This window comes from Cotesia glomerata, linkage group LG3 (assembly GCF_020080835.1).
Source record: "Cotesia glomerata isolate CgM1 linkage group LG3, MPM_Cglom_v2.3, whole genome shotgun sequence".
Classification (NCBI taxonomy): Eukaryota; Metazoa; Arthropoda; class Insecta; order Hymenoptera; family Braconidae; genus Cotesia; species Cotesia glomerata.
In genome coordinates, this window is record NC_058160.1 from 1,933,626 (window position 1) to 1,958,552 (window position 24,927).

The 24,927-nt window shown below is 27.0% G+C and overlaps 1 protein-coding gene across 4 annotated transcripts in view; it reads left to right on the plus strand.

Annotated features, from left to right (window-relative positions):
- Window positions 1-24,927, plus strand: part of LOC123261587 (fibroblast growth factor receptor 3-like) — a 101,066-nt gene that overhangs the window by 1,191 nt on the left and 74,948 nt on the right. The window contains exon 1 of one of the 4 annotated variants that reach the window (XM_044723264.1): window positions 19,393-19,942. The exons of 1 other annotated variant lie outside the window; for it this stretch is intronic. The gene's annotated coding sequence lies outside the window, so the exon portion shown is untranslated. Of the gene's footprint in view, window positions 1-19,392; window positions 19,943-22,093; window positions 22,117-24,927 lie in introns of those variants that run through there. 2 more of the 4 variants (XM_044723267.1, XM_044723265.1) reach the window with 2 other exon arrangements.

Consider the following 24,927-nt stretch of genomic DNA (forward strand, 5'->3'; position numbering starts at 1 on the left):
TTTTATTTAATTACTGTTCTCTTCCCTGTTTAAAATTTCCAATAGGATCCCATCAAAAGCGACAAAAGCCACTTAGAAACTCATAAATTTTATTGGTTTCTAAGTGGCTTTTGTCGCTTTTGATGGGATCTTATTGGAGATTTTCAACAGGGTTTGTTAGTAAATAAAATGAAGCTGCCTGATAAAAGTTAATGGAAAGTGTTCTATATTGGAAATTTTTTTTTAATTTTCAGTGTAAGATGTTATGAATGCGTTCATTTTGCAATTGATTGTAAAAATTAGATTAATTACATTAAAAATAAAAATTTTCTACTTAACAGGCGAGACCATCTTTTTCTCGCTTTGCTCTCACGGAGTTCAACGGAACTATCTCTGTCGCACTCCCAACAGCAGAGCAATTGCAGTTTCGATTGGTTTCACGAAACGAATGAAATTTTTTAAAAAAACGCTTTGTGGTGAAATAGTTTATTAAATTATCTATTATCTCTAAAAACGTTTTTTCAAAATTTCCATTCGTTTCGCTAAGCCGATTGAAACTGCAATCACTGGTCTCGGCTGTTAACAGTTGTCTTTTGTTTTGATCGTTGATCGAAATATTTAAAAATTACAGTATCAGTCACTGAAAAAGTTTTTTTCCAGTGAGATGTCCTAAGCGATGATAAAAAAGAAATTTTTAATAGTGCTCTTCACTACCGACTGTTATTTAATATCCAACAATAGATGCAAGAACAAGAGAGCGTTTTAGAGGGAATCGAAATCACCTGAAAAAACGCATCGAACTCTAAATGTTAAATAATTATACATATTTATAGAATACTTAAATTAGCAGAAATTTAACATTTTTAAAAATTTTTATTAAAAATCAATTGTAATAGATTGTTATAAAAATTTAAAAAAAATTGACGGTTATCAGCTAACTTCAGTATCATATCACAAATTAATAAATATTATAATAACACTAAAGTTCGCCGACGTTTTTAACTTTTAACTTCCCGCTAAGAAAATCGAAGATTTTCAAAAATCGGGAAGTTATTGTTTTTACCCCGTTTTACGACCGATTTGATCGCGGTTGGTGCCATTTGAAAGGGCTTGACCAAACTTAGATTTTGTATATACTTTGGAACGATTCGGACCGGTAGATTTTGAGAAATTGCAAAAAAATTACAAAAACAATTTTTTTCAAAAGTGGTTTTTTTGGAATAACTTTTAAACGGCTTTACCGATCAATTCCAAAAACTAATCAGCTCTTAACATCAAAAAACCACGTCGATCGCCGCCAGTCCAGTCAAAATCGGTTAATTCGTTCGTGAGTTGTCGTTGACGAAAGAAAACCGAAAAAAGTGTTTTTCCAGAATTACTCCGAAATTTTTGGCTCTATCAATTAAAACTTGAAGATTCTTGATGAAGCTTAAAAAACTGCGTTGAATGCCACCAACCGCGTGAAAATCGGTTTATTAATTCAAAAGTTATTGCGGTTTAAAAATTCAAAAAAATAGTGTCATCAAATCTCTATCAGACTTTTAAGCTCGAAGAGCTTAAAAGCATAGAAAAGCAATCTCTTAGAGTTCGGAGAGCTCAAAATAACTCATAAATTGTATTTTTGAGCTCGAAGAGCTCAAAAACGTCATCGGTGCAATTTTAAGCGTTTAAGTATGGAATTAGCGGGAAGTTGCAGGGATGGCCTTCAGGGTCAACCGTTTTCCTAATTTTCTTTCTATTATAAATATTCATTACATTTCATTATAAAAAAAACTTTTCAACATTTCTAAATCCTCCTTTTTTGTATTAAAATTTTTTTATATTTATTTTATTATTTACATTATATTAATATTAAAATTTATATAGAAACATATAACAAAACAGCACTAAATGAGCGTGAAAATACCGTTGTAAATTATAAAAATTGAAAACTTTTTTAATCCGTCATAAAAAAAAAAATCCAACAAACAATTAAAAAAACTTAAAAATTTTCATTTAAATCTATCTATCCATACATAACACAAACATATAATATCGTGAATATAAATTCGGTAGAATTTTAAATAACTTGTCATCTACAGATGCGCGAGCGTTAGAGGACTCATGTTGCGACACATACTTTTGTTATTATATAGAACATATCCTGAAAATTTAATACATATATACACGTGCTTATATTTATATATATATTAATAACCCTTGTGTACAATAAGCATGATATAAAAGCTGTTAAAAAAACAACAATATTATCAAAATTCCAAATTTTGTTACAACTTATGAGCAATCGTTCGTAGTATCAGTTATACGGTTTTTTCAAGATTTGCCACCTGAAATCTTAAACTAGAATCTTTCAAGACTTTACAATACATAAAATAATATTATATTAATGTGACTAGTATAAAATGTTAATATTATCCATTTATTTACTCTAATTACATGAAACAAAGCTCTATACCTTGGCATTAAAATTCAATAAATAAATACAACGAAAAGATCGATCGAAAAGCTAACTCTGTCGGTTAAATTCAAATAATTGTTATCAGGAAAATATATCAGTAGTAACAGGTGTCACTGATGACAGTTATTAATTTTTAAAACGATTTTAATCCGATATTTATTATTTTTTCCGTGACCAAAAAAAATCCAATTAATCTCACACTCGCCTTACACCCGCGTCTCATATTCGTCGTTTACATAAATTAATTAAATTCCCATCTGAAAAATTAATTAAACCTTCAGTTTATGGACGGCGGACCATTTTTTATGGTTTCACATGCATTACCGTCTTGCATCGCACATCGTGCAGAAAAACACAGAAGCCAAACGAGAATTCGCGCATGCATAAGATCGATATTCTCGTCTCTAGCCTTTATTATACATTATTAAATATCAAATATTGTACGATAGCTAAAGGGTAAATGACAAGGATATAACAAGGGATTTTCGAAATTCTTTAGTAGTTCGCTAAGAAATCTCCCAATCGATTGTATGCAAGGCTTAGTTTCATCTACACGGCTACCATATCAGATATCGGTAAGGATATTATATACCATACTATACTTACGTGTATATATAGGATAGTAATACCTTTGTGTGGGTACCGTCGCGCTCCATCGTGTCCAAACAAGAATTTCTCGTCGTTATACTGACTTAATAATATACCGGGCTCCAATAAATCACTCGATACGTAATTTAATCTAGCCTAAAGCCTTAGTAAGATACAAATTAATTTTTTCGGCTGCGTCGTTTTTACTTTAAATTTCTCATCGATCATTCTTTTCACTCGGTATGATCTTTGATTATTCCCTGATAAAATAAAAGGAATAAACATGATTCCTCATATGCTAACTGTCCATTAGCACTGATGATTTAAAATGATTTTAAAGATTAAAATGTTTCCTAATACTTTTGCTCAATAAGGGTTACTATTTGCATCGGATGTTTGTTTATATAAATAAGAAAATAAAAACATTGTACACTGTCGAAAATTGAGAGTAAATATTTACTTCTACCACTCAGAGTACAGGAATAAAAAAATCAAACACTGGCCGTACGGAGTTTTCTGACTTAATTGTATTAGCTGAAACAAATTTTAAATTCTGAATTATTACACTGAAAAAAAAAAAAAAAAAAAAATAATTTGATCAAAGGAGAAAAAATTGATAGCGAAAAATTCTTGAATTAATAAAAATTTGATAGTTTAAAAATTTTTTTTACTTAAATTAAGAAGCTCTTCAAAATAAGTTTCTTGGTTCAAGATTTTTTCTCTTAAATCGAGCTATTTTTTTCAATGTGACACACTTGGTATCAGCATTCTTGATGCCCCGATAAAATATCCCGGACAAAATATCCCCGAGACTGAATATCACTGCGACAGAATAATTAAATATATAAAAAATCCATAATAAAAGGGCACAACACGGTAACAAGCTTATGTTTCGGCGTATTTTTTTAGATAAACACGTATAAAATCCCGCACTGAAAAAAAATATATGCCGCATATAGGGGGGCAAAAAAAAAGTATGTGGCGTATATATTTTATATGTGCGACGTATATGAATTTTTGTCAGCATATATATTTTTTCAGTGTGGGATCACGTTTAAATTACAAGTGCAATATTCAAAAATATTATAATTTTTAGTATTATTGATAATCAATTTTTTTGTAACATTTAATTTTGTGGTATTCGTTGTTATTTATCAACTGATTTCATTTTGTTGTATTTGTGATAGTTAAATTATGATCAATGATCATTTTTGTGATAATTTACAAATGTTACCGAATAACCAATATTTTAAGTTTTTGTAAAATCGTACTACGAATAGGGTAGAAGTAACGTTTTTGGCCACCTTAGCACCGTTTTTGGCCAGTTAACATTTGAATTAATTTATAAAAAATTATAATATTATAGCCATATTTTTGTAGAGTTTTAAAAAATTTATATTAAAATAAATTACATTTATAATGATTTATTAATATAAATTCATTTCTATCGTTTATTTGAACAATAAATGGCCATAAACCGTACAGTGGCCACAAACGGTACTTCTTCCCTATTTGTTGAAATGCCATTAATAAAAATTAATTTAAAATAAAATTGATAATTTTTTTCAAATTTATTGTTTTGAATAGATTTATTTAAAAATTTAATTATTTACCATATTTTGTCCGGGGATATTTAGTCGGCAGATCAAGAATAGTGGAACCAACACACGAAAAAATTTATCTTAAATTTAAATTTGTACATAATTATTAAATTTTTTCAAAAAAATTAGAATTTGAAACATTGAACAAAATTTTGTTCATAAATCTTAACATAAAAAGTAAAAAACGATTAAAATTTCTGTTTAATTAAATAAAATTAATTAAATGAACTGATTTAGCAATTTTTAGCATTTCTCAACAAATAAAGTATTGTAGAGGAAATTTATCAAAAAATGCTACTTGTAGAAATTAAACAAAAATATTGATGCAATTTTTAAAAAGTATTAAAATTTATTTTTTACATCAAACCAAAAAAAAAGTTTGTATTAATTTTCTTTATCTCTCAATACGTATTTTGTTACTTCTAAATAAAGAACAACTATGTTTTTTATTCAACAATAAAAAAGTTTGGAAAATCCAAAAGTGCACGCCTCATAACGCTCATTCATTTCTTAAGAAAAAAATTAATTGTGTAATTGATTAAAAAAAAAAAAAATTATAATTAAGTAATTTCTTACAGAGTATTTTTTATTTTTTTTTTTTAAATATCGGCGCTCTTTTTTCTTGTCATATGCGCACGCAGTCTAAAAAAATCTAGCTTGATCAAGTGGCGCCATAGTTTTCACGTGACAAATAAGAAAAGTTAATTTGGCTTTGTACGGTTGTATCGTAGTGAATTTTAATAAAAATACAATTAAAAAAAAAATACGTAAACTAGGCCACTGATATGAAATACGGACCCAGTTCGTTGAATTCTTAAACTAATAAAAAAGGTCCGGTCTTGAAATATCAATTTGTTCGGGAGTAATCGTTGGTACATCCAAAATGGGGTGACATCCGGACGTCCACGTAAAACTTCTTTCAAAACGTTTTTTTTTTTCAAAATAGCAACATGAAATGATTTTAGAAAGTAAAAGATGGTTTAATTTAAGTGTTTTTTCGGTGTACATCTACTTATATCATTGTATAAGTGTAATATGGTTGTGAAGGAGTCATTTAAAGATCATAAAATTGCTTGACCTTGACAAATCGAGTATAAAGCAAAACCTCACGCGCTTCGCGCTATGAGGCGTGCAAAATTCACTCCGCGGAGTTTTAATTAATAATACAAATAAAATCCTTCTTGGAATTAATTTAATTCCAAAGGGATTAAAAATTATCCACCCTGCACTAACCCCGCGAGTATTTGACATAGTATTGATATTCTCTTATAGATAACTTATTGGAATTATTGTTGAATGCAGAATGGCAATGTAGCTGGATGTATTGTATGCAACCGTATGTCGTTAACCGACCCGCTAAGTAATTTAGCGATAAGATGATGATAGTTGTGTTTCGAAGGGGAGCAGAGAATAAACGATGGAATGGGACATCCTATCATTATCCAATGATCTGTGACTTTGGTAACAGGCTTTGTGTGATACATTGACGTTTGTGTGGGATTGCAAACATGTTTAACGTACACTTGGCGCGAGTCACTGCCATACTGGGTCTTTGGGTTATTTTGAAGTATGATTTGTTATTAATTACGGAGAAAATAAATTTAGTTCCCTCTACCCGTGCATTAATATTCATTTCGAGAAATTAATTTTTAAATGTGTTACTAAAAGTTTGATAAATATTGTTTTAAATGCCGATACTTTATTCAGAAAACTCCCCGTTGCCTAACTGAGCGCTAATTAAGTGTCACAACTGTATAATTATTTAATTATAAAAAAACTTTGTTTTCAAGCACTTGATATTGACAGCTTTTTTTAATAGACTATCCGTTAGTCATAATTTATAATTTATTATTAATCAATGCATTAAAAAATTACCATATTAAAATCGAGTCTACTCAGAATTGCTAATACAATAATTTTTAACTTTTAAAATATATTTAAATTAATGCCAAAGTAAATACACAATAATAAATAACGCGGTCTAATTATTTCATCAATTTTTTTTTTTAATTTCATTCATCAGATTATTTTTGCCGGAGACAAAATTAAAAAACAGATAATTAATGGGAGAAGATAATTTATGCGTTAGCAACTCCACCTTTTTTATTTCTGTCCCGGAATCTTATAATTATTTTTTTTTTATTTATTTATCCATTTTAATTCCACTATTATTATTAATTGTAAATTAAAAAAGGTTCAACCGGTAATTAATAAAAAAAAATAACTTTGATTTAATGGATTTAAATTGTAATTTACTTTTACCATAATTTAATAATTTTTCATTCTGTTTTTTTTTTTAAATATAAAGTGGAGGTAAAAATTTGATTGACAGTTATTACAGGTAACTTAAATTATCAACCAAGCTTGAGTATAACTCTTCAGTTTGTCTATAACTATAAAAGCAAACTTCAAAAAATACTCTTATGTCATTATTACGGCAATGTCATAGAGATATCTTTTGAGCAGCATAAACCCGAGCTCCTCCCACTTGTAGTTTTTTTGCTCTTATTTTTCAGCTTCTCGGCACAATAATCAACTCTTGCTGTCGTTAAAAATCTTTCATCTATTTCTTTACCTCCTATTTTGGTTATTTTTACTATCTGGATTTATCACTCTGAAACTGAAGAGTTGAGTTACGAAAGGTGGAAGCCTCTTTTAGTATCTTATTCATGATTTCGTGTTAAATTTTTTATTTTATTTGAAAAAATTGAGCACATTTCAACGAATTCTTTTTTTTTTTACTTATCATAAAATATCAATATAATTTTAATTATAATCTGTTAAATAAAAAATATACTATTATTTTTTGAGAAAGAGGTTTTAAGTTGCAAGTAGGAGAGAATTATCGGGGTCAGCGGTCACTTGGATTATTTCTAGGTCGTTTAAGAAAAAAAATTTATTTAACAGATAGTATTGGTACCAGAGTCAAAATAGTTAGTTTCGTATAAAATGTTAAAAACGTGAAGAAAAAGTTTTTATAAAAATAAAAAATTTAAAGAAGACTCTCACAAATCGAAATCGTAAATTGAATTTATCTGATGAAGTGTAAAAGAAAATTATAGCAGTATTTGTTAACTTGTTAATTTAAAATAAAATAATCTAAATAATGAGAATATCAAATGATTGTTAATACTATTGTGGAAAATTTACTGAATAAATGTCAATGATTTTTAATTGATTTAAACTTTTTAGAATGAATTTTATGGAAGGAAAAGACTATATGAATAAATTATTTTTTTTTTCATGAAAAAAAACTAACGAAATAGTTAATACTCATTTAAAAATTAAAAAATGCGTATTTAAAAATTTTAAAAATTAACATAGCCTGTTACTTCTTTTATAAGAAAAAAAAAAAATTCATATTTAAAAAAAATTGCATCAAAACTTTTTTTTAATTTTTACAAGTACCATTTTTTGATACATTCTCTCTTTAATAATTTATATGTTAAGAAATCCTAAAAATTGTCATGTAAGTTAATTTAAAAAATATCAAACTAATTATTTTTATTCAATTAAACGTAGTTATGTTAATAATTTATTACTTTTTACTTTTCACGTTAGGATTTATCAACAAGACTTTAAATTAATAATTTTTTTGTTAAAAAATCCTAAAAATTGTTATGTAAGTTAATTTAAAAAATATCAAACTGATTAATTTTATTGAATTAAACCTAGTTATGTTAATAATTTATTAATTTTTAATTTTCACGTCAGGATTTATCAACGAGACTTTAATAAATGTCTCAAAATTTTTCCTTTGTAAGGTTTCAACAATGAAATAGTTTCCATTAAAATTTTTTTTTGCTCGATAAAAAACAACAATATCGATATTTTTCCCGTGTTCTTAGATTAAAAATCAAAATTGATTAAAAGAGTATTTTCTCATGATAGAAACTGATACCCGAGGTTTCTTTAGCTCGGGAAGGGGTAGAACAGGGTACGGCGAACGTGGGGGTGTAGTTTATGCTCAAGTTCTTCGTCAAATTAATCCAGGTCTGGTTTGAAAGCGGGCAACCGGATGTAACGCGAGACCTCGTTGTATATTGCGGATATTGTGTTACTGTATTTCATTACCAACAGCAGCAAGATCCACCGGATGTATTTCGCCTCCTGGGTGATGAACATCCTGAATAAAGGATACCGATCTATCTATCTGCCCGTCTACCTTCTAGGTCTGAAGATCCTGTGTTCTTCAGCTCAGAAATTTATTATAACGCTCACCACCCCCCAGCTCTGATATAATACACAATAACGTTAAGTTACGTCAAAGCATCAAGTGCTTACTATACATCGAATCGATCCACCCGTAACCTCTATTTTCATTCATACTACACAAAGATCAAGTTTTACTTGTTATATTATACCCTACACTGATAGAAGGATTTATTTGTATTAAAAAATATTTGTTAATAGTTAACAAATCATTTATTAGAGACGACTTTTTAGTATTAAACAAATATTTCTTAATATTTAAAATGATTTATTTGCACGGTGAGAAATTTCCATTATTTTTTATTCTGCATGGATTTTAGATATTACAATGGTGCATATTACTAGTGAACCTTATTGACTCAGAATAAAATTTTACAATGGCCCATAGTAATTTCCGAAACAAATGAAATCAGACATAGTAAATGGTAGAAATTGAAATGTACCATAGTAAAATGAAATATGCAATAATTTAAATTTCCGAATGTACTATAGCAAAAAAAATAAGAAAACGTTTGTAAAAATAAAAATTTTAGAGTAAAAATGTTTTTAGCAATCAAAAAATATCAAACCAAACAAGATTTTTTGTTTGCAATAATTTTTAAAAATATTTTTTTAAAATATAGTTTTTTTTATTTTTTTTTCATTTTTAACAATGAACGTAGGATTTATTTTGGCAGTTAATTTTATTATGAATAATTATAAACATAATATATAACTTTTAAATTATTTTTTATTATTATTAGAAGTGTCGGTTGCAGGTTAACCATCAAATGTTTGTTTTCATTTTAATTTTTCACGGTAAATTATTAAATATTTTATTATTTATGAATCTTACAAATTTTCATTAACTATTCATGTGTTGATGGATTTATAAACTAATATTCATTTAAAACTTAATGTTTATTGCAATTTCCATAACACCGTTAACCACTACTGATAGCGTCTGTAGACTTATGTTGACAAAACAAAGCAGCACGAAAAAATGAAAGAGCGCGCGTCGCGACTGACGCGCATACGTTTACTATGGGACATTTGAAAATTTCATAGTCACAATTTTAAATTTAAACCGAGTACACGTGACTAAATGTGAAACTTTTTTATAAATTTTTATTGTCGACTGAGCAACAGAAATTTTACTATGGAACCATAATGAAAAGTTTTAAGCACACTAACAGTTTTTGTTCTGTCAGTTTATGAAAATTTTTTATATATGTTTATGTAACAGTTGCATGATCAAATTTACTATGGTCCCTAGTAAATATTGATTGGTACAATATGATATTCTTAAATTTTTATAGTAATATTTTGAATTGAGTCATTAAGGTTCAGTCTTATTATGTATGCATAGTAAATTTCTACAGAAATTTCTCACCGTGTGTATTTAATAAATCTGATATTCATTTATTAAATATTAATAAATCTTTTTAAATACTAAACAATATTTGTTAAGGACTAAAAAGTGGTCTCTAATAAATGATTTGTTAAATATTAACAAATATTTTTAACTATAAAGAAATCCTTCTATCAGTGTATATATAAATATACATGTATTTTGTACTCTGTAGTCTGTACTCTGTCATACCCTGTGCTGTTGCACACATGCACACACTAAATACGTATGCTATATATTATGGATATAGATGAAGACGATAACCATAGTGGTGGATCCATTCTGTGCACACATCCTTGGCGAAAAGGATCCAATACAAGTGATAACGCCGTAGTATGACCCCAACTTATCTTCTCTCTCACTCTCTTATCACAGCAGACTAGATTGTAGCTCTTTGAAACGATCTGGGAATCTCATCTGACGAGTTTGTTAGTTCTTTAGCAAATCCTGTTAAACCCAAAATAATTGCTATATACTTTGATTAACTTCACTTTGTTTCAAGGTATCAATTACTGGTTAAGCTTCATCTATCAATTTAAACTTTATCGTATAATTTAGTTAATTATTAGTTGGAAATTATAATTCACTCGTAAACTCTAAAGTCTTTTTGTTAAAGTTATGAACTTTTCGGTTTTAGATCAAACGGAAATTCATTTAATTTTCATTTTCACGGAAAATTTCAAATAATTATGAGTTAAATACGGCTTAAGGACTTATACGTACTCAGAAAGCTAAAAAATGCGATTTTTAGATTATCAAATCATAACAGGCTTTTTAAGGCGAGAGAGAAAAAAGTGTAAATCCTGCTTAATTAATATGAAAAGTAACATGATTCATAAAAAAGAATTATCAATTTTCGATGTAAATTTTAGCTCTTAATTGTTCGTAAAAATATGAAATATCTATCAGAATTATTGATCTTTTAAACAGATACTGGAAGATATAGTTTAAAAAAAATTATATTAACATTATCATAATGAAATTAAAACATTTGATTTTTTAAAACTTCCACCCTGTCAAAAATTTGGAGAATTCTTCATTTTTTTCTCGAATAAAAAAAAAATAGTTGTTATTCGTTAAAAAGTTAAAAATGTCTTTTCAGAGATTTTAAAAATTAATATAACTTTTTTTGCTGCTTTTGATACATAAAATAAATTTTAAGATTGAAAAAAAAATTGCATTAATTTCTACAAGTACCATTTTTTTGATAATTTTTCTCTATAATAATTTATTTGTTAAAAAATCCTGAAAAGTATTATCCAAAAGTTTATTTTATTTAATTAAAAATAGTAAACTTAAACTAGAGATAAATTACTTGAAATATTTGTTAATAATTTGACTTATAAAATTTGTTTTAGCTAATCAAAATTTTTTTTACTTTAAAAATTACGTACTCGGATGTTTTTCGAATTAAAATCCACATTCACTTCTTAAGATAAAGTCAAATCACATTAGCAATTATTGTGTATTCATTAACAATTGTTTCTTGTCTCAGCGGGGCTTTTTATCCGCTATCTTCTCCACTATATTGTATCATACACTATCTTATTAATTATTACAACAATAAAAGGACGAAAGGCGCCAGTTAGACGAGATTCCATTTCGATAATTTGCTAAAATAATTTAAGCTATATTTACACGTGTAAATTTCTGTCACTGTGGGTTTGTGTGTGTGTGACATTTCAAGCTCAGGACGGAGTAGAACTAATGTTATAGACAGATATGTATATGCAGACAGAAATAGTGCTGAGAATAAGCGGAAGAGAGTAGAATAGACGGTAAATGTACGCGCTCATCCATTTATACATGTATACATCGCAATACATCTAAGCAAGACTTTTCGCGGACCATTTTAGTGACAAGACGACCTGTAAATTGGAGAAGCCCTCGAACAAGTCCCCAGTTCCCAGATTGTGCTAAACTATCTCTCTTTGTCTGTTCACATTATTTAAAACCCCACGACAATGGCTCAATTAATCTTACTAAATCTTGAAATATCTATCTTTTAAATGTTCACATTTATTTTCACTTTCTTTTTTTACTAATTAGAGATTTTATTTTATTTTATCTAAAATTTATATTTTTTTATTTATTTTTTTCAACATTTCACGGAAAAAAGTAAACTATAATAAATAATAGTCGATTTATAATAAGTAATGATCAACTGCTAAAAATTACCATTTCAAACAGTAAAATCGTGATTTTAATAATTACTATGTAATATTTATCGTTTAAATGCTACAATTCATTCTTTACATGAAAGAAAATACTATTTCAAATAGTAATATTCGCTATTTGAATGTCGAAAATGTTAAAGTATAATAATTAATAATTTTGACTTTGATATTTATCGTTTCGTACCTAAAAAATGATCGCATGATATGTAAAAAGTATAAAATACAGTTGCTAAATCCACAGATTCGGTAGAATCTGGCGCCAAGTTCCGTTCAAATCCGTTGTCAACGGAGCGCCAGACTACCGACTATGTTTACTGTAAGCAGAACGGTATTTTGAGGTTGCAAAATTTTATTTAATTCTACGATACTTTTTTTTCCTAAATTGTATATTATAATAGTAATTCATACTTTATTTTACTGTTATTAATTAATTATATTCACTTATAACAATTAATCTACTTGAAATTACTAAATTTAATCAGCACAAACTATAGCAACGCAAAAATTTCGATCCTGACTTTTTTTCGATGGGCAAAGTGATCTGCCACAGACTAAATAATTCGAGAATGCATAGTAATCCTTCATTAGATGGGAAACTACAGTTAAAAAAAGATATTTCACAGCTTGCATCTACACCCGCCAGGGTGCGCTGGAATTATTTTTACATAAACTGTAGCTTCAAGAGGATAGTTTGCTATAAAAAATGCAGCTAACGCGAGATTTTAGTTGGTACCAATTGTAAATTTTTATTATAATTACAAAAAATACTAAAATCCGAACAAAAACAGTTTCACTGTAAAAAAATCGCGCCAAGTCCACGTTCATAAAACTATTAAGAAAAAAAATTTGTTTTTCTCTTTACAAAAAGATATAAAATAAAAAATCCAAGTAACCGATGATTGTTTATGATTTTCGGAAATTAAAAAAAATTTTGTTGTAAATTTAAAAATTAAAAAAAAATTTTTGGAACGTACTTGGTGTGTGTCATTGTGTATTTCAATTTTTTTAAAGTCTAGTAAATATATTTTACGAATTTCATTAAAAGTATTAAAATATTTTGCAACCGCGCACACTAAATACGTTACAAAATTTTTTTTTTAATTTTTAAATTTACAACAAAATTTTTTTTAATATCCAAAAATCATAAACAATCATATCGGTTACTTGGATTTTTTAATTTTTTTATTTTATATCTTTTTGTAAAGAGAAAAACAAATTTTTTTTCTTAATAGTTTTATGAACTTGGACTTGGCGCGATTTTTTTACAGTGAAACTGTTTTTGTTCAGATTTCTAATACAAGCAACGTCAATATTTACAAACTATAATTATTGACTTTCTTGGACTGGTAAAATATATATTTTAAGAGTAGAATTTTTACTGTTTCAAATGTTAAATTCTTCCAGTGTGAGACCCCTTTCTCCTCATCTGAGTTCCCCATTGTCCTCATAGTATGGACTATATATTGAAATGGCAATTTTTACTGTTTGAAACTGTAATTTTTTAAGAAGAGAGAGTCGTTATTTACTATAGTGACAGCTATTAATCACTTATTTTCGATATTAAATTATAAATTGTGGCTTTTACACTTTCTACATTAAGTCCTGTTATATTTATATTTTTGCCACCCCGATGTCTGCTTTACTGTTTGAAACTATAAAAATTAACCGGAATCCGAGTGAATTTTACAGTTTACTTTTTTCCGTGTTGTATTTACAAAAATAAATTTATTTAATTGAAAATTATAATTTCAATTTAATATGGTAATTATAATTTTTGCTCTCTTAATTCGCAGTTAATGTAATTTTTTTATGCTTATAATGTTTATTACATTTCCATTTTTAATTGTAAAAATTACAATTAAATTTATAACAAGGAAAAAACAAAAATTACGTTTCAAAAATGAAACTGAAAAAATTATTTTTTTATAAATTCAATTTTAAATTATAATTATTCCATTTTTTTCTGTACATCCTTAAAATCCTTAAAATCATAATATATTAATTTTATTCAGTAAAATTTATTACATAAATAAAAATTTTACAAATTATTAAAATTTATCATTTCAAAAATTATTTTTAATATTTAATATTCGTATCTTTTTTTTTTGTATTAAAAAATACAATTATTACTTAATTTTAAACGACCCTTTCCTTCGTGCCGACGCATATTGATAATTATTATTAGCATTTAAAAAGAATATGCTTATTAAATTTCAATCAACCGCAATATTTTGTGATTAAACATTAAACACACGGCTGTAAATAATTTAATAATGAGGAATATTAATAATAGAGTTAATGATTGATTATACAAATTATTCATGAGGATGATAAGTTACATAGGATTAACTAACTTATTATCAAAATACATCGCAGAGTAAAACAATAATTTTTTAATTATAATTTCTAATTAATAATTGCGGGCAATGTAGATATAATTAATTTAAGTGAAAAGTAACATGCGAGTGTAACGTATGAATATATAATTATGCAATATCAACATTATTATTATTATTTTAAACAAATAATATGGAAATTATAGCGCTGCGAAGCAACAACACATTTCACCAATTATACTTCCAATTATTTTGTGAGCAGAAGCAGCTTAATTATAGGCACACGTTTGACCAAGCGGGTGTTGTATTAACTATATTGTATATTATGTTATGTATATGTATGTAGTTTGGTGTATATTTGGTAGAGCGATATATATATAGTAGAGTACACGTCCAGATTGAATATCTCACCGCTGTGCATGATGTTGAAAGCCACAGAATCATTGCTCTTATATCAAATGTATGCTACATTATTTACCGCACGGATCATATTTTTTTTTATTCATCAAATAAATGTTAATGAATCTGGGGACAACAGCAGATTGTTTATTTGACTTCAAAATTTATTGATTGTAACATAATTACAAATGAAACAATAAAAACTTGAAAAATTTCAAAAGACTCTTCACAGAAAGAAAAATTTCTTGACTGGAGAACAAAATTCTTGGCTCAAAAAAATTTTCGGGTGCCTAAAGGAAGATCGAAGTTGTGTTGGACGAAGTAAAAATTTTTCTTGAAATTCTATTCTTGGTAGAAGTCATTTTTTCTTAATTCAAATTATAATAAATACTTGACACAATTAATTTTTATATTTGATCAAGATTTTTAGATACTTTAGGGAAGCAGCGCCACCTACTTCAGCTGAGAAAAAAATTTTCTCACCTTGAGAAAATTTTTCTCGTGAATATTTGATACCCATTTTATATTATTTTAGCGTGCAATTATACATATTGAATGAAAAAAAATGATTTAATATTATTTGATCTTCCTATTTGACATGTTAATCAATAAAAATATCAATGAAAATTTTCTTCTATCTTTATATTTAATTTTTTGGAGCAAGAGAGAAATTTTCTCAAGACAAGAAAATTTACTTGTGCAAGTGAAATTTCTTGTGTCAAAAAAAAATTTTTTTTTCGCTCAAGAAAATAATTAGTAAGAAAAATATTTTCTTGGCTCAAGTGAACCTTTTTTTCTGTCTCATATCCCGGGTAAAAGTCTCGAGGAGTATCGGTGTGAGCTTTCTAGGGGTAAAACCAATTGCACTCCTTTGTAAGGTCGCGGTAGTATGCGCATGCGCTACTACCATTTTTTAGGCCCCTCTCTGTCTATTAAACAAGCTTTAGCTTTACTATTTTGAGAAAAAGGCGTAACATTGAAAATAAAAGTAAAGGTTAACCTTGGAAGGTCAATTATCGAAAACAGATGATTCTATAAAAAAATTAGGTGGTAATAATAATATTTAATAGGTATGAATTAAAAAAAAACAGATTTATTATTGAAATAATATTCACAAGATTGCTAGTCAGCGAAAAATATATTAAATTAAATATAAATAACTCCATAATGAAAGTAAAATATTTTTCAACTGAAATAATATTGTAGATAATTAAAGTATATGTATTATATAAAGTACTAGCTGTTAATTACCTTTTTTACTGGATGCGAGTTGAAATTTTTTTATAATGTTATGGAAAAATAATTTTTTAACTCAACTTTTATCCTAAATTATATTTTTAGTAACGTTTGTAAATGTTTATAATTTTTTATTAATAATTAAAATTATAAAATTTATTATAAAAGATTTTTTGTTATTGTGTAAAGTGTAAAAATTTTTGTGTTGAATTTAACAAATAACTTTTCACTGTGCATGAAACAAAGACTTTTTCTTTATTGAATTTTTATATCACTGAAGAAATGAAATGCGAATTGGTCGAATATAACAGAAATTTAAAAATATACATTTATATATTTCTATTCATGTATAGGAAAATTAAATTTATGAGTGCGACGACATTTGTGGGAATGCTATACATTTTCCGGCGAGTAAATTCACGAGAAAATATAAATATGTACTGTATGTATATGTTTACATAGATGTTATGAATACATTTATGTAGTATAAAGTACATAGTATAAATTCGTGTGGAGCATTCCGCGAGGAATCTTCTCCTTCAACTACAAGGTAGACTAGTTACTTGTGGAAGCTCACACGGTATTTTAGACATTGAAAAAGTAAAATAAACTGTGTAAAATAAGTACAGTGGATGTATAAAGTACCTTTAGTTGCTCTGTGCTGCCCGTATCTTCGTATCGGAGATGTGGAAAGAAGAAATGAAAAGAGGAAGTGAAAAGAATGATGTGAGACGCTTGTATAGTCGACGAATCATTCTGAGTTAAACCTCCATCTTTATGTGCATTTATTTTTACATATATTTATGTATATGTATATTGTATGTACAACGGAGTATAACGAAAGAAAAAAGCACGAGAGAGAGAGAGAGATATTATGCTGATAAGATGTTCATGACTATCGGGACTCACGATCAAAAATGTTGTGTTTTTTTCGAGTGAATAAGAATCAAGGGAAAAAAACTATTGTATGCATTCATAGTAGGGGAGTTTTTGCAAAGGAAAATTATTTTCAAAGCGAACTGCAGTAAAATATAAATCGGATTTAAGTATGGTTTGATGGTTGCGAATGCTTTGGCGCATTTTGATCATAAAGATAAGTAAACATATTCAGATATTTTTTAAAGTGAATAATTATTCTTGCAGAATTTAAGATCGTCCACGCGAGTTAATTTAGGTGGTATTAAAGTTAAACAACGTTGTAATACGTCAAAAAATGTTATAATACGGCTTTAATATTAAAAAAATAAATATGATTCAGTTTTATTTTTTTTTCGGGAAAATTAACTTAATGCCATTGAGAAATGTAGAAGTACAACAGTAAGAAAAGACCTTTAATTTTTTTTTACATATTTATAATTATCAAAATTCCCACACTCTTTTTACCTATTTATTGAATGTATTTTTCATTTATAAGTTACAATTTTTATTTTTGATACATTCACTTTATTTCCGGGAAAAAATTTTCTGATATGGAAAATTTTTTAATTAAACTTGATATAACCTCATATACATAAATCTGATTGTTTGTGATCGTGTTAGGCTATTTATAAGAATAAAAATAAATTTTTATAGTAATTTTTTACTTTTATATATTTTATAGATAATGTGATTGTTAATTTTGATGTCGTATTAGACAAAGATTGCTTTAGTAGTCATATTATTCAAGTCATATTAAGCTAAATATGGCTTGATCTGTCTTAATATGCCCATATATAATTGTTTGATTAAATTTAGTGCTGAAAATCTCCAACAGATGGCGCATGATCGCTAAACCTTCTCCTTAGCAGAGAGTTAAGTTTGAAGTTTTAAGCTACAAATTGAAACTAATTTTATTCTAATTTACTTAAAGAACAATCAATTAATAAACCGATTTTTAATCAGTAGAACATATTGATTGACGTGTATAAAAAATAATTCAAATAAATTATGCCCATATATAATTGTTCGATTAAATTTAGGGTTGAAAATCTCCGATAGATGGCGCATGATCGCTAAACCTTCCCCTTACTAGAGATTTAAGTTTAAAGTTTTAAGGTACAAATTGAAACTAATTTTATTTTAATATACCTGAAGAACAATTAATTAATAAACCGATTTTTAATCAATAGAACATATTGATTGGCGTGTATAAAAAAAAATTCTAATAAATTAATTTATTATTGTCATAAATAACCTAATGTTATCAAACTAAAAAACTTTTTCATTAAATTTTATTAGTTTTTCTGCAAAAATATAAATATTCTTATAAGTCATTGATGCCATTATATCTAATATATCAACAATAAAAATTTGATCCCTCGCTGAAATTGTACTCTTCCATAAAAACCCTAAATCTCACCACCTAAACATAATCAACCATTGTCAAAAAAACCATAAATTACTCTCCTTTTTTCTCGAAAATCAGGTGTCCTTTTCGCCGTTGACAGCCATAAAAAAGGGGGAATAAAACACAATAATAAAATCAAAGTAGCAAGCTTTCAAGTATAGTGAGCGTATCACGGCAACCAAAAGAACACAAATTACGATACGCTTGTGGTTACAAATCTCAGCGACGTATGGGCACAGTTGGCCCTTGTGAGTTCCATTAGTATTGCACACACACAAAATTTATATTTAATCACACACGCATAAATAAATACCTACATATATAAATATAACAAGAATGACACGACGCCTTTGACCGAGACATTAAACATACGCTCACTTAAAGTTGCATCTTACCGTTCGGCCCTTTAACTTGCGCCGAGCCTATTTGATTTAAAACCACAACTCATATCATATATTATTATATTATACGCTATATATACACCGTGTAGGTACTATGTAATAAGCAATAAGCAATGTGTGATGTGTAATGTGTAATACCAGGAGGGAGGGGAGGAGCACATGCTCCCACACGAAACTGGTATCAACCTCCCCGTAAATATACGACGTGGTTTGAGTTTATTGTCGGTACGAACCAACATAAACCTTGTGTGCTCCACACTCATAAACTCATGCATGCAGTCTCTCTTTTTCTTCTACTTTATTCTTCTTCTCTTGCTCTTACTTTCAGGCTTCTCTGCCAGTTTATTACATTTCTCTTTAACAGCATGCGTTAGTTGAGGTTGAGGTTCAGTCTCGTCTACACAACCTTCTTGTCACGTCTTTTTAAACTAACTGTCCATAATTTTTTTAATTCAGTTAGTTCGTTTTTATAAAAGTTAAAAAAATATTTTTTAATTCGATAAGCCTGACACGAACTCGTTTGAAAAAAAATTCTTTAATTAGTACTGTGCGTATTTATAGTGATAAAACGTAAGAGGTGATGAGTAAAAAGGAAAAAAAATAAAATTTTAGTGTAAAAGAAAAATGAAACAATCAGCCTTTGAGCAAACGTATTTTCTCCGCATTGCAAAACAGCCGCTGGGTGAAATTGGAATTTGCATACCCGAATTACTCGGCGAGTTACATGTTTACAAACTGAAAATATATTGACTTTTTTCACTATTTTGTTTATGTTATATTTTATTTATTTATTCTATATTATCTTTTGTGATACGTTTCCCGGGCTTTGTGATCGACAGGTTTGTAATAGTTATCCGTATGTGAAAAAAATAAATAAGAGTAATATACGTTAAAAATGCAATGCACGTCAATCTGATGTGCGGATTCACAGTCATGTTTGTTTTTGTTTATTTATGGTTTTTAAAAATTCTTTTTCTACCAAAATTTTATACATTTTTTATGTTTTTTTTTTTTTTGTGCAAACGTTTATTTTTTATTATTAAAATTTATTAAAGCTTAGACAGTTTAAATTATTTTATACAACTCGAGTGTTTTGTAGTAAAAAATCCCACAGAAAAATTCTTGACACTAGAAATATTTTTTTAATAAAATTTATTCCTAGTCAACTAAATTTTTTTCTCTATATGGATGATTCTCTATATGGATGTTTTTTGCTATCCCAGGCATTTTTTTATTGGAAAAATTGTTATTTTGTTACTAAAAAAATTTGTTACGAAAGCAAAGAAACATTTCTATTTAGAGCATTGAAAACTAAAATGAAATAAATTTTGGTTTTTTTGCTATAAATTCGTAAACCACCGAAATAACAGTCCCCTGGGCTGTCCCTTTCTCAAAATTGAAACTTTAAGAATAAATTTTAAGTTATTCGTCCATAATATATAAATTTGTCCATAATGTTTATAAACTTAATTAGTTAACTAACAATATTCTTCAATAAAAAGTACCGAAAATTAATTTGTTTCATTAAATTCATTAAATCAAAGTTTGTCCCAGGCGTTTTAAGAACAGTCCTCTGCCAGAAGTTCAAAGCCAAAAAAAAATCCAGCGTGTTATTTTACCTTTTGTAAGGTTTATAAGGATCTAACTAGCCTTGAGTTAATAATCATAGGGCTGTTAGCGGTTTATCGCCATTTTATTTAGTGTCAAAACACCATTTGTGCTGGAAACATGTGTCTGGGCCACTTCAAAACTCAGTCCCCTGGCAACTATTTTTATTTATAAAATTGGATCCATAAGTCTTAATATTATTCTAATTAATGTAAACATTCATTGAGAACTTGAAAAGTTAAATGCATTGAAATAGTTTGCTTGATTTTTCTCAATTTGATAAAAAAAACAGTCCCCTGGCAAACAGTCCCCTGTCATTATATGGCAAAAATTAAATCGGCTGATTACTTATTATGATCAAGCTGATAGTTTTGTAGCCCTTGTTAATTTTTTTTCTAATAAAATCAAAAATAATTTGGTCAGACAATTTTGTACAGATTTAAGACGTCCTTACAGAGAATCACCCAGATGCAAAATTTTATTTGAAAATTCAACTTATTGATATTTAAAAATTCCTTTAAATTTTGTTAGTCAAAATTTTTTTTTTAATTTTTAATTATTAATTTTGTTTGTCAAATAAAAAAATCTAAAAAATTTGACAATATTTTTTTTTTCTTCAACTCATCGTTTGAAGTTTAAGCTTTCAAAGTACCCGAACTCTTTTTTCGTCAAAAAAAAAAAATTACCTTCAATTTGAATAGTAAAAATTATCTATGGAGAATTTCCTCTGCACAGTAAAAAATTTTTCGTCATTGTGTACACTGATAAAAGGATTTGTTTATAGTAAAAAATTTTTGTTAATATTTAACAAATCATTTATTAGAGACCACTTTTTAGTCCTTAACAAATATTTCTTAGTATTTAAAAAGATTTATTAATATTTAATAAATGAATATCAGATTTATTAAATACAAACAAATCATTTTAAATACTAAGAAATATTTGTTTGATACTAAAAAATGGTCTCTAATAAATGATTTGTTAACTATTAATAAATATTTTTTTAATACAAATAAATCCTTCTATCAGTGTAGAGTGTTAAAATTTGTGTGTTGAATATTACACTCTAGTGTGTAGAATTTAACACTCTCATGTGTTAATTTAATGATTTAACACACTAGAATGTTAAATTCTACACAGTAAAGTGTAATATTCAGCACACAAATTTTAACACTCTACAAAATGACGAAAAATTTTTTACTGTGTGTATTTAAGTTTACACAAGAACTACACACCCCTAAAATAATAACGATCTGGTAGAGAAACACGCGTGTAGACATTATCTGGTCCGTTTATTTGCCACGCGCTACTACTACACTTTGGGGTAGTATTTGAAGTATATAGATATTTATACAAAACATATATATCTATCTACTATATCCATAGAAGAGAACACATTTTGGAGGTTTGTTTTGTAAACGGTACTTCCGAATAAACCTTCTGAATAGTTGACATATATATACATACGAATTCGTAAACATATACATGTAACATTCGCACACTCTATTTCTAACTCGAGTTCTCTCTCTCTTTCTCTCTTGGTCGTTCGATTTAAATATATATATGCTCTACTAAATGTACACTTGGTACTTTTAAGTACGTAGTACACATGAAAATTTCGTTCTACTTGCATGAGTACCTCGTTTACACGTTAAATTTATACAATCACACTTTATAACCTAAATTTTGCTGTAATCTTCAGTGTAGAATCTCATATAAATTTGCTGTAGTTTTCACACTCATTTAAATATGAAACATTTAAAATTTTAATGACAAACATTCGAAATTATGTTTAAGCACAAATTCCAATCTAAACTTTTTTTATTCTATACGTTTTATTTTGTAAATTTATTTTTTTATTAAAAAAAAAATTAAATAATTTGAAAAAAACATTTTTGATTCAAGAAAAAAATTATTTGTCTTAACTCATTTTTTTTTATACAGAAAAAATTTTTGGCTAAAGAATAAAATTTTCTTGACTCAAGAAAATATTTATGAAAATAATTATTTTGGGTGACATTAAATTTTCAGTTGAATGAAAAATTTTTTCATTTTATTTTCTTAATTTTGTTTATAAATTTCTGGAATTAATTTAAAATAAGAAAAAAATTTTAAAGAGAAAATTTTTTGCTCAGCTTCAACAAATGTTGCGACAATATTTTATACTTAATTATATAAATGAATTTATTCAAAATAATAAAAAAATTATTTACAAAAAATTGGTACATAGAAAATAAATCACCAGTGATTAAATCTTTATCAAAAAATGAAATCATTGAAGCGAAAAGCAGGAGAATCTTCTTAATAAGTATAAGCGATAAAAGTTAACCGAAAAATACTTAAACTTTGTTATTAAAAAAAATTATTTTAATAAAACTCCAAACAGACAATTACGAAACGAAAGTAAAATTATAAATTATAATGTATTTCAATTACGGAATTACACTCAAAACATAATAGAGTAACACAGAGACTAAAACTACATATATCCTTCTTTTCTTTGTTCTTTGCTCTACACTAGTAATACTATATAGCCCCGCATATACTTCAGATTATTCATATTCGCGATGAAAGCTTTAGTACCACGGAATACCCAGGTCCTTCTGTTACATTATCCGTCTACGTAATTACTAAAGTTAATTAGAATTTTTTGTTTCATTTTTTACTCATTTTCTTTTCGAGATGAAAGGAAAATTTTTTCAACCTAAGATTAAGTTAATCTTCCTTCTTTTTTCATTTAAATATTTTTAGAAGGCTTCCACTACTAAAAACATTCATTTAATTTTTGTTTCAACCCTTCCTACGCAATTAATATGAATTTTACTTCAACTTGTTCGTTTCTTTTTCTTAATTTTCTCGAGAAATAAATTAGCTACGGAAAATATTTCATACGGTTTAAATCTTTTAGAATATTACAAAATAATTATATATTTATATTACTAGCTTTTAATTCTATTTCTAGAGATATTTCGTTATTTTATTTTTTGTTTTAAAAATAATTTTTTTCAACACTGTTTATTTTAACAATATTAAACATTTTCTGACCTTGTCAATAAAACGTCATAAGATTTTAAATAAAAAAATCTTTAATTTAAAAAACTCAAGTTTAATTTTGTCAAAAAACGAATCGATTTTCTACTTTTGCTGCTTTGAAATTTAAAATAAAAAATAAAGGAAAGAAAAAAAATTAATTTCATTAAAAAAAAAAATATTTAAACTCTGAATGTTATTTTTAAGAAGTTTTTAAATCAAATGAAATTTTCTCAAACCAAAAAAAAAGTATTTGATTAAAAATAATAATAATTTTTTGTTCAAAAATTTTTTTAGTATCAAGTTAATTTTTTTATTGGTATAAAAAACTTTTTTCTAATTATTTTATCTATAAACTCTTTAAATATTCATTAATATTTTATTTGATGCTAAATTTAAGTGAAAAATAATTTAATTAAATAATTTTCAAAGAAATAAAAGCAGTATATTATTTTAATTGATACTCTCAAGTTGGAAGTATACATTGTAATAATTCTTTTATACTTCACTCAATAACGTTCGAAGAGAATTATTTAAAAATAAATACACAATAAAATTTAATTACCAGCATTAATTGCTAATTATAACTTTTGAGTACTTAAGCGAATTTTAATTAATGAAATTTAAACAATACAATTTTATGTTAGAACAAAAACTGAAACAATTGAAATTCATTTATAATTTTTAAGCATCGAAATAAAATTTTATTACCAGCCGGTCTAAATGATATAAATCGCGGGTAATTTATCTTCAATAAATGGTTTTTATGAAAAAAACAAAATAATTAATAAAACATGGCAATTAACAAGATTTTTCACTCTTGGCCAAAACGCATGTTCACAATGTTAATTTTTTTGGGCAAAGTTTTATACAGAACATTTATTATGCGGATAGTTAAAGAGAGCAGCGAGTACAAAGAGTAAAAAAAGAGTACCGGGCCGCGGGGGGAGTTAAAAGTAAGTAAAGGCTAAGAGAAAGAGAGAAAGAGGAAGAGAATGAGGCTTTTGCACACGCTCACAGCCTTTCCCAGTTCATTTGTCAGCAACTGCTGCTACTATATTCTACTCTATATACTCTACACCCAGTAGAGACCCAAAAGCCATTTTTCAGTTTATTCGCGTGTCGAAAAATAAAAACTCATGTATGTACAGTCAGATTGTATATACTTAGTCCGCTCTGGGTAATG